Below are 12,208 nucleotides of genomic sequence, written 5' to 3' on the forward strand. Positions count from 1 at the left end.
CCTTTTTTTTTTTTTTTTTTCTCATGTCAAGGTCTTGCTATCTAGGCAGGGTGACCTTGAACTCATGGGGATTGTACTGCTTCAGCCTCCTGTATGCTGGGACTGCAGGTGTGCACCACCAGCCCTGGTTTTTCCTCTGACTTCCTTAAGAATGTAATAAAGAGGCCCCAAGCTAAGGCCACCTGAAGGGAATGGGAAAAGAAGGAGGTCACTGAGGCAGGCAGGCATGTATACGTTTTAAAAAATAAAAATCGATGCACAAAAACCCGCAATAAACAAAATAATACTTGCATGTTTAATAAAGACAGGATCTAACTGGCCCTGTGCACTACTTTTAGAAGAATGAAATGTACATGCAGGCTTCTGTCCCTTTGGAAGAGGAGTTTTTAGGAAACACCTTGCCAGGGAATCTATCATCAAATAGTTTTATTTCTGGGTAAAACATGACAAGTGCGAGTGTACAATTTGAAAAGCGGATTCCAGCCTACTTGCTCCTGAAGTGCTCCATCGAAAGCAGCCTGAGCTTTCCCGTCCTGGACAAGCACTTTTTATTTCTGAAAGCCTTTCGCAGGGGGAGCTAGGGAGTAGTAATCCAATCTCTCGCCGCCGCCGCTTTTCAGGCAGGGACTTCTTGTTGTCGCTGATTTTCGAGAGAAAGCAACTTTTGAGCAGGGCCTGGCTGCTTCTGCGGGAATGGGTGGATGTCTGCTAAGGTCGCGGCCAAGGACTTGGGACCAGTTAGTATGCAGATCATAGCCCGGGAGTTCAAAGGTATTGTTCCCATTCAATCCCATTAGGCAGGACAGAGATGAACAAGCATCGTGATCTTAATCACTGAGCCTTACCCATTCACCGCGCGTGTGTGTGTGCGCGCGTGTGAGTGGGTGTGCGTGCGGGTGTGTGTGTGTGTGTGTGTGGTGCTTAAGAGTCTGGCTCACTCTGCTGCGAGATGGGAGAAAGCTGCCCCCGCCCCTTATTATTTGTCAAGTGTAATATGTGCACTTCCTTCCGTGTGTATTTGAGGCACGATGTAATTGGAGACGAGCACACCGAATCTGGATTGCCATGCCTGCCTTCACACAGACCCTGACACACAAACTGTGTGTGTGTGTGGGGGGGGTGTCGCACCTTGGTATAACGCCAAGGTGAGCCCTCCCTGCCCGCACTTCCAGACGATCCCATTCGAAACGAGCACAGTTCTTTCAAGTCCTCCAAGTGAGGGGACTTGGAATTCCACACCCTACAGCAGCACAGCCTCTGCCGCCTAAATGTACCTTTCAACTGAGTGCTTAGACCTATCATGGAGATAAACGAGCAAATGTTGAAATTTAAAAACATCACGGGAAGAATTTCCCCCCCCACTTCCCTCCCTCTGCTCAAAGGAAAACCCAATTATTTTCCCGATTTGCTGGAGTTACATGCTGAAATGCGGGCAGACCAATAGACACAAGCAGTCCCCAGTCCTCTGCAACCCACAGCCGCTGGAGGTTAGAGACCCAGGCACACAATGTAAGAAAGGTACGAGTCCGTCTCTAATTGTATCTGCCGCGCAAAGGGAGATACTTCAGTGGTGGGGTGGAAATGAGGAACGCTGTGGAACTTAGCCTGTGACAAAACATGGCACCGAAACAGGCGCACCTGGTTCTGAAACCCTTTGCCCTCCGAATCTCTTGTTTATCTGCGTTCACATGTAGGTTTGCGGCCGCGGTTCCCCTACGCAGTCGCTAAAACCCAGGATGACTTCAGTAAGACTGGATAACCCCGGGAAGCTGCGGGCTGCACTGGGGGAGGGTGCCGCCTCCGTATCTCCATTTCCATCGAAAATCAAACACGATCGGTGACTAAGGCACCCCACCCCCACCCCGTTCCAGTCTCGGCCCCCACCTCCGGCCCCGCGAAGACAGCTAATCATAGCCCCGGAAGATAAAAGATGAGCAGGGAAACGTAACTCTCCCAGGCAGGGCTGCACCCCGGGGGGTCGTGAACGCTGGGGGAAGGGGCCGTGATTCCTGGACGCAGTAACTGAGACGCTGTGGGCTTCCCACTCGCTACCGAGTAAACATGGGCCACCTCACCCATGAAGGGTGATTATCACTCCTGAAAGGAGGAAACAACTTATGAAGGGTCTTGTTCCGGAGCAAAAGAGGGATAAGCATCATTATTGATAGAGAGAAACAATCTGCGATTTTCTCTATAAAAATAGATTTCTTCTTAGAGCAGTTTTGGCAGTTGGATGATTAGTATTATTGTTATTAATTTTAGTCTGAAATTGAATGTGCTTCCAAAGCAGCTCCGCACATGGAGGTTTCAAAAGACAACTTTTTCCATTGTATCGCCTCGCAAGGATTTTGAGTAGCGAGCGCTCTCCTATCTGTAACGCAATTAAAGACACCGAAAAAATGTAAATCTGTTACCCAGCCCCTTAAATATAATCATTCAGTATTTGGTATTTTATTTGAAAATATGAAGCCACTAAAACAAAACAAAACAAAACACAACACATTATCTTCGCAACCAAACGTTTACCCAATTATTCTCCGGGGCACTGTTTCTCCCTTGATCTTATTATTGTGATGTTTTCTCTGCAACTTGGTCCGAGAGAGACATTTTCTTCTTCTTTTTCTTTCCCCTAAACAAGGCCATGGGTTTTTCCCCCCTAAATGAAGACCAGGAGCCCCCGGTACAAGATTAAGTAAGTCCTTGCAGTGTTATAAAAGTGAGTGCTTCTTTCCTATAATGAAAGGTGTTTAAAAGGTTCGCTACAGCTTTAAACAGAATTACAATTTACTTCTTTCAAGTGTCCAGGCCATAAATTCTTCTCAATTCCCTCTCTCTCTTCTTGTCGGAATTAATGAGATCAGATCTGATCAGGGCGCTGATGTGTTCAGCGTCAAATCACACAACAGCGCTCGGCCCGTAATGCAATTTGCATCTAATGCATACATAAATCAAACATCTTTCTGGACATTTTCATATGCATAATGTCATTTCATCCAGTTCTCTCTGTGCAGAGGGGGAGATTTTTCTCTCTGAGAGAATGACTTTCTTTAATGCTTTCATTTTATTTTCGCTGACTGCAGTCCGGGAGAACGCGCTGGGTCGGAGAATCTTTCGGGGCGCGGTTGACAGTTCCTTTTCCAAGAGGGGTCCTTCACATTTATCATGCCTCTTCCTGGGGGCTTTGTTATGCAAATGTGGCTGAAATTGATAATTCCAAAGTGCTTCATTTCGGCTCCTCGGCGGTTGGAGATGGTAGATAAAAAGAAACTGACAAGACACTCTGATTGCCCTCAATGCATGTAACTCTCTTGCTAACAAGGCTGGATATTGTTAAAAATTCCTATTGTTATGAGGGTGGCGCTCCCGTTATGCAGGCCTTGCAAATTTCTGATTTGAATATTAACCCTTTAATCACCTGATCCCCCTGGTCCCCTCCCCAAAAAATCCATCGTCAGGGAATGGCTACCCGTACCCCAAACCTCAAATTATTCTTCCATTATGGTGAACAGCTGGGGTACACTGAAAACATTTCATTAATCATTGGTTTCCAAGGTAAACTTTGCATTTATTTTCAAATGCAAAGAAAGGGGGCTATCTCAGGCAAAGGGAAGACCCCCACCCCCCAATTGCTAAGCAAAGACACTGGGACTGTATTGCTTTCTTTCTGCACAGAGCTGGAAATTAATAATTGAGAACAACACTTTTGTGAAAGGAACCTGGCCTTTCTCCTGACTCTTCCTCCTCCTGCACACAGCATTAGCAGTGTTTTGACTTGGCTTTGGGTGCTTTTCCGCTCAGATCAAAGAAGGACTCTGGGAGGGGATGTGAATCTTCTGTCACCTGAACTAAGTTTGTTTTACCTGTCTGACCAGGTGAAGGAGGAAAAAAAGAAAAAGAAAAAGAAAGAAAGAAATAAAAGAAAGAAAGAAAAAGAAAGAAAGATAAAGAAAGAAAGCAAGCTCCTAGCATCTTCCTCCTAGTGTTGGGTGGCTATGCAGAAATCTGAATACCATTTCCAGGGAGGAATTACAAATTGAGGCAGCCCTGGGCATTAGCATACCAATAAGGTGCTGGCAGCCAACGGGGCCTGTGAGGAGGGGCTGTGAGCCTGGGGCTGTGGCAACCACTGGGGCCCAAGCAGGGCACTTGGGAACATGGCCCTGGGACTTTTGTACTGGAAATCATAGCCCAGCCAACCAGACACCAAGACCAGAAGAAGCTGGACTCCCTGAGGACTCCTGTTTCCATACACACACTTCCCAATTTCTCCAGAAAGTGATCAAACCCATTCAGAGCTTCCCTGATTGAAAAACAGAAACTTAACGGGAATTTGCCTGTTAGCTAATTAAAATTTGGCCACTAGAATCTCTTAGCAGCTTTCCCATGGTGGCTGGTCTCCAGAAATGTCCACAGGTAATTGGCCTCCCTGTGAAAGCTTGGAGCCATTTGTAACTCTGTTGTTCTCTTGAAAATCTTGCTAGTTTAGGGAAAAAATAAAAAAACCCTGACTGCTGGGTAAGTTGCACTTAATTTGGCATCCCAGCTGCACCCCACAGATGAAACCCCTAGCTAGGAGAGTAGGATGACAGTGGTAATCACTGTCCTCAGTGTCCATTAGAGACTTCCTTGAAACTTGCCACCTTCTCAGCTCTAGCAAGGCACCTGACTAATTCACGGGTGAATTGGCTCCTGGAGCCCATGGCACCAAGGAGGAGGTGCTCTGGGTCGATGGGTACAGCATGGACCCCTTCTTGCATGTCTTCATCAAGGTACAGGGGTCACTGGGACAGTCTTGGGGACCACACAGCTGTGCACACACCCAGGCAGGTGCTGGGGGTCTCTGGGTCCTGTCCCTGGCAGTTCACTTGCCTGTTGATCTGGATGGAGAGGCACACCAGACTACTGTCCTGAAACACCATCTCCCACCATACAGATGTTTTATTTCTCACCACTTGAAAACACAACGCTAAATTTTCATGCTTTGTCATTTGAACATAGCATCCTGTCACCACCTCTCACTGGGAAGAAAAAAAATTTTTTTAATGGACTGTTTCCTAGGAGCAGATTTTGGTAAAGAGGTGAAATCAAGAGATCGGTCTTGAGTCTATGGTGTCCCTTAGGCTTACCAACTTGACTGTGTCTCCACCTTTATTATGTGCTTCTGTCGAATTCTGATATTTATGCTGCCTCTTATTAATATCGGAGCGCAGCCACGTTCCCGTAATTAAGATTGCAGTCCGCACTCCCTAAACTTAGTGTGAGTCATTAAATCAGCAGATTATAGTCAAAGTCGCAGTCAAAACAATGCTTATTCATTAATATCTGCTATGCTAATCAGCACCCATAATTGTGAAGGTAGCAAAACCTGCCCATCTTTCCCCTCCTCCCCCGAAGGATCAACTGGATTTTAAAAGCTTACACTTTACTTGGAAAAGAGAAGCCTTATCTTTTTAGTTTCACAAGAAGCTTTTAGGATGCAAGATTTAAAGATACGCCTGCATGCGTTTAATGTCTATTTTATTTTCAATTACACTTTGCAGCAAATCTGAATACCTAACGTTATCTATAGATTGCACGATACGGCGAAACCCTTGAGAGTGAGTTTTTCTGAGTCTGTTGGATTTGAGGGGAGTCTTTTCATCTGTTGGCAGAATGGTCCCCCACCTTTTGCAGAGGGCTTCTTTCTAATGAGAAAACTCGGTTCATTTGTATCATCTGCTGAGCACTGCTCTGAGGATGCAGCCTGTTGACCTCCGGAAGGAGGCGTTGGCAGAGGCCTGGGCACCCTGGGTCCTGCCAGCTTCCACCAGGTGCAGAGGCGCGGGATGCTGCTTTGTGTGCAGGAACGAAAGGTGTAGGAATGTCCTTGCTCCCTGGCATTTAATTTACCAGTTGCCTCTGTACTGGGGCTTTGGCAGATTCTGCTGGAATCTGAAAGACAGCCTGTCATATGGAGGGCCTGCTGCCGACTGCTGAAATTGAGAAACTTGGCAGATATGCAAACAGTAACTGGGTTTGAGTTGTTTTGATTACAAGTTAAACAGAGAGTCATCGGCAGGGCCAACGTATATCTGCCGAGATTCTCTCTCTCTTTCTTCTCTTCTTTCATTTTCTTTCTTCCTCTCGGCAAGGTGAGTGGAAGGGGCTGGGATTTTCTGCAGAATCAGGGAACACCTTGGCTTTGCTGATCTGGGGTTCTACTGCACAGAAGAAAGGTTCCGTTTCTCTCTTTGTGCTGTGCTTGGGACAGGGATAGTAGGATGGAATTTAGCCCTGGTTCAAAGTCTTTGACACTTTCAGAGTTTCCTCTTAGGTGGTCTTTTAAATTTAGGAAGTGCATTTTTTTTGAAGGTTTAGGAATATTTGAGTGCCCTGTTTAAAAGAACTTCCAATATTTGCCCAGAGAGAAAAAGAGAGAAGATAGAAGCCTGCTTTCACTTGGCATATGCTCCTGTCAATTGGTCTTGGCATTGACCTTCAGCACCTGTCTGTCCAGCCGTGTGCAATGTGCTGGGACAGGAGACAGCACTCTTAGAGGATGATGTCCTGGCTCCCCAGCGACGACTAAGTAGGGAAAGAAAGTAGAGAGGAGAAAAGTAAGAGGTCTCAACTGCCATTCTGCAGATGGGAAAAAGTCAGCTATCTTTTAACTACATTTTCCCATTGATGGGAGGACTCTTTCCTTTCAGCTAGGCACTTGTAGGCTACTCCCCTAGTTTCAAGACAAAATTATGTGAAGTTTGTATAGAGGGCAAGGACAACCTCTCATTGTTGTCCCCATTGTCTGGGGCTGGCTGGTTAGAGGCAGATTTCTATGAGACTCACTCACGTGATAACAAACACATTTGATTTATAGAGACAGGACCTCCCCATACCCCCACAAGTAGAAAGCTGAAACTCTGAATATTGTGACAGAGTTCTTGGAAACAGCCCAAGTATATCAAATTAGGCTTTCTTTAACTCACCGATTTGACCATAAAAAAACTTTATTAAAAAAAACAAAACAAAACACACTAGGCTCGATAACTTGTCTCTAAAGAAACTGAGTTCTAAAAGGGCCTTATTTGGACAAAGTTAATTACTACACAATAATTGCATTTTAAATTCAGCTTCTTTCAGATGCAGGGGATTTTAAAGCTTATGATTGGAAAAAAATAAGTTCCTCCGCATACAACTTGCTAATTGCCTTTGTCAGAAGCTGATGTCTCAGGACTTTCTTTCCCCTTAACAAAATACAACTTCTTGGGTAGATAGAACACAGGCATCAAGAATAGGGTGAGCTTGAAGCTTCTCCCCAAAGATCTCAGCATTCTACAAGCCCAGGAGGCCAGACAGATTCCCAAGGGTGTGCTGATCTCTGCTCCTGTGTCCCAAGGGTTGGGGAAGGTTGAGCATATGGACATACTTCACGGTCTCCTCTTTGTCATTCTTTTAGCCTTTTTTTATTGTGATAAAATAGAGCACACTGTTTTCCACCCTCACCATTTTGAAGTGTGTTTTCAGTGTCACTGAGTGCATTCACAAGTTTGTACAACCACCGCCATCATGCATTTCCAAATTTTTTCATCACCCCAAACAGAAAGTCTGTAGCTCATGAAGTGTTAACTCCCTTGGTTCCTTTCCCTAGCTTTGCTGGCCACTGGTGTACTGTAAGTTTGTCCATTGTGGATCCTTCTTACAGGAAGAAGAATGGCACCATCTTTGTCCTTTTGTGTCTGGCTTATTTTACTTAGCATAATATCCTCCCCTGTCATCCGTGCCCTGTCCTGCCCAGCCATTTGTCTTCATGGCTGAATGGTGTTTCGGTGTAAGACACAGCTCATCTTATTGTTCTGTTCTTCTATCAATGGGCATGTGGTTCATTCCCTACTTTGGCTAATGACAGTGGTGAACCAGCAACCTTGACACTCAGGTATTCCCTGTATCCATGTTTTCAATTCTTTCATGTGTATCTGGGGAGTGGGTATCTGGGTCATGTGGTCATTTTGTGTTTAAATGTTAGAGGGACCTGATGATCCAGTTTATGGAAGAGAAGAATGAGGCTCTGAGAGGTCAGTAATTGGTCAAATACATGTACCTCGCCAGTTATAGAGCCAGGGTGAAAAGCTGGATTTCTGTGACACGAAAGCCCATGGTAGTCCTCCTCTTTTTCTCCTAGGCCCACAGGAGGACACTGCCAGAGGAAGCTGCAAGGGGCTTCAAGGGGGACTTCACCCCTGGAGCATATGACAGCCTCGTCCACAGACTGGGACTCCTTGTTCTGTAATCATGCAGGACAGGGACCGCTCTGAGCCTCCAGTCCTCTGCAAAAGGAGCTAAGAAGACTCGGCATCAGGCTAAGGGTATCACTCTCTGCAGGTTCTAAGAGAGCCTAAATGGATGACATCATTTATTTTTGGAGAGGGCAGAGGAAGTGGCACATGAATCCTGGTGAGTTTGGGGGTGTCCAGCACTTCTTTTCTTATGTCCTTGGCATTTCCCCTTCTTTCTAATGAGCATGACTCCCAGGTGTCCCTGAAAAACACACTGTGTCCTGTTTTAGCCAGTGTCTTCTGCATGCAGGGCTGGGGAATCGAAGTTCTGAGCACCACTGGTGGTGTCTAATGATAACCAGAGACCATGCAGTTTACAACGAACGTCCTAAGCGCTTAAAAGTTATTTCTGTGCTGACTTCATGTGGAAAGCATCCAGGTAGATTAATTTTATGGGCTCTTTTTATGGAGATAACATTTCAAAAGCCTGCTTCTATGTTGCTTTTGTCAGATTTCATAGGGACCTTTGTCTCAATCCTTTACTTATTTAGGGTACAAATTTCATCTCATTTTTGAAAATATTTATTGTAATCGCTTGTGGACTCAGTCTGATTTTTTCCCCCAGTTCAAGATTTTGTACAATTCCTATTTTCATGATTTAAAAATCTATGTTAGCCAAGGTAAAAAAAGAAATTTCTTTTAACTCCTCACCCCAAACTGTCATCAGAATATATGTTAAGCCAACCAAGCCCATTCTTCCCAGGAGGTGATATTGAGCATAGCAAATTTTCTCCTGAAGTGATATTAAAAGTTAGGAGTCATGGAGTTGCCTTTCTTAGGATGCTGACAGCTTTTCCACTTTTTGAAACTGAATGTCTTGCTGAAGGTGAATTTCCTAAAGCTGGGGAAGCCAGCTTTATTATATCACAAATTCAAGTCATTCATTTTCCAAGCTTGTAATTTCCCCCTCTATTATTTATTATTATTAATTATTATTATTATTATATTTCCTCTGTTTTCCTGCCCAATCCAACAGAACCCCAAACTTCTTTCCACGTTGCCCTGGATTACTTGGGAGTTGCTCGGCTTCAGTCCTGGTCTGGGAAGCCCCGGGAGGAGAGCAGGCCTTTCCACTCCCTCACACGCAGATGCTATGCCCGGATCAGCAGGTGCGCAGGCCTTGCGGAGGAGTCCATGGGCTGGCCGAGCCCTGGAGGAGGACGAAAGCCCATGTTCTGGTCCTCGCCTCCTAGCAGCTTGCACCTAACGGCTGAGCTCTCAGCAGCAGCGCAGACTTTGCATTCCTGACTTGACAGAAGGGCTGCCTGTGACTGTGCTTGGGAACCATGCTTTCGACACATTCGCGATGTGCGTAGCGCAGCACACAAGTTGTAACGCGCGGGGACGGCAGTGTACGTGTGTGTGTGACGTGTCATCCCGGAAACACGTCACACTACAGTTGGTGTCAAACTTCATGCTTCAAGGCCTTGGCTGTTTGTCACACATTGTTTTTTCCCTCTGCGCAGAGAGAGCCAGTCTGTATCGTGGACTAAAGTCCTGCAAAATTGCTTTCTGCAAAGTGAAGGCTCTTTAAGCTTCATAAATTCATATAAGTAGGCATTTGAAACATGTAGATGTTTATGTGTCCTTTAACTTAACTTTTTTATAGGTTTTGTGAAGAATAGTCACAGATTGCTAACTTTCTCCCCCTTTAAAAATGTTAGAAAATTTTTGCTTTAAAAAAGTGGATTCCAAATTATGAAATTAAAAAACAAAACAAAGACGACTCTTTAACTCTCTCGGCTTTTGCATTCAAGGCATGCTCTGGGAAAAAAGAGAAACACAAAGTGTGAAAGAATGACAATTTCTTTCGTGGCAATAAAACTGCATGAATTAGGGGTACACATATTCTGAGTAATTTATAACACTTGAAATTTATTTTAAAAATGGTCTCGTGCAAGGAAATAACAAAAGCTGGTTGTTATTCATAGAATGGATAAAAGAACATGAATCTAAATATGGACCCAAACAGCTGTCTCTTAAAAGGATCTTATTATACTATTTATTTAAATTATTTCCTTAAAGTTATTCTTTTAGACAGTACACTTAATCTTGCAAAGTAGCATTATGTATTTGTTTATATTTTAACTTTATCACTCTTCCCTTACTTCACAGTTTCTCTGTTGGTGTAACTCTTGGTCTTAACTTATCAATAAAATATTTAACAATTGCACTTATTTTCACTGCCTTATATTATTAACTCTTTGTAGCAAGTACAAAGACCATCAGTTTAAGGGAGATTTATTATCCTGAGACTAAAAATACTTTGCTAAATTACCCAAATTTAGCAATTGTAAATTTTTCAAGTGAAAAAATAATTAGAATTTATTGGGAAACCAACCTAAATTGATGTCACCTTTGGTTGTAAAAGCATTAAAATTGACTAAAATGCTTCTCCAACTCATTTAATGTTTATGTAGGGTGAATGGTTAGAAAGCAATAGCACAGCTTATTATAAAACGTGCTTTCATCACCATGATTAGAAAGAGAAGTGATACACTGCACTCAAAATATTAGCTGACTTAGAGCGGAGGGTGATATATTTTTCCTGAGTTGAAATCCAGATCAAGTAAGTACAACTTATTTCAAGTTTCCTTCTAGATTGGGAATCCAAAGGTCATGGAGACAACTCCTTTGTGAGCCACCTGGGGGTCAGAAATGATAGCAGTCTCTGTCTGTGTCCTTGACCTGCTGTTGACGGTTCCCCAAATTCTCTGGGTGTCCTTCTGCCCGCTGCATGGGGCAAAATCTCAGACTTGGCATCGGGTTATCAGACACCCTCACCGATCTCATTTTCCTCCAAGGAGGCAGCAGTTGTAGCAGGGTGCTCCAGGCTCTGATGTCCCAGGGATGGGTGTCACCACAGGCATAGGGCCTGACTCAGTTCTGTCTCTCCCCCTCTGTAAAATGGGCCTGATAACACAATGAGTCTGAGGTACAGCTGCCAATTCGAGTTCTGTGAATTTAGAGAGTTCTATACAAAGTACAAAGAAGACTCACTGTACCTTCATTTGAAATCAGGTGTCAGGAAAAAAAAAACTATAATTTTTGAAATGTAAAGTAGAGGATTTTGAATTTGTCCTGTCAAGAGAATCATACACTGTGTGGATGTCACAGCTTTCTCACAACTGCTTCGGGATCTGGAGCAATGACACACCTGCCACCTTCTGTCAGACTTTCCCACACCATGTGAGTCTTGAGTTAAGCAAGTTCACTTGGAAGGAGGCATCCAGGAGTCTGGTGGGTGCATGAGGCAGGAACTTCTGTTCTAGTGAGGATGCCATGTAGGGACCTACAGGGTGCTAGGGCCTCCCCAGGCCCGACACCTCAAGCCCTTCCTGGTACAGAGACTTCCCATGGCACACGGGAGCTGAGCTCCTGAGCAGGCAACGGGCTCTATCTGTTTCTCTCCAAAGGGCAAAATCCCCATTCCTGTGCAGAAAGGCCCTGCAGAACCTCATGCTCTCTCAGTGAACCAGGGTGGGGGGTGACGCTCCAATCCACTGGTGTCTACCTAGTACAACCCAGGCCCTTGTGCACATGAGGCAAGTATCCTGCCTGAGCTACACTCTGTCCATTTATTTAATTTTACTTATTATTTATTTTTGAGACAGAATCTTCCTATATTGGAAAGGTAGGTTTTGAGCATGTACTACTCCTGCCTTAGCCTCTGAAGATCTGGGACTATAGGCATTCACCACTATCCCTGGTAGTAGCTAGCCGATCTTTATGACAAATTATACATTTTTCAAAATAAAATAAATTTTTCCACATGTGGTGGTGCATAACTGTAATCCCAGAACTAAGGAGGCTGAGGCAGAGGACTGTAAAATCCAGGCCAGTGTAGGCTACATGGTGAGTTCGAGGCCAGAATGGACTTCACAGTGAGACCCTGC

This window comes from Fukomys damarensis, unplaced genomic scaffold, assembly GCF_012274545.1.
Source record: "Fukomys damarensis isolate Sample0158 unplaced genomic scaffold, DMR_v1.0_HiC HiC_scaffold_21, whole genome shotgun sequence".
NCBI lineage: Eukaryota > Metazoa > Chordata > Mammalia > Rodentia > Bathyergidae > Fukomys > Fukomys damarensis.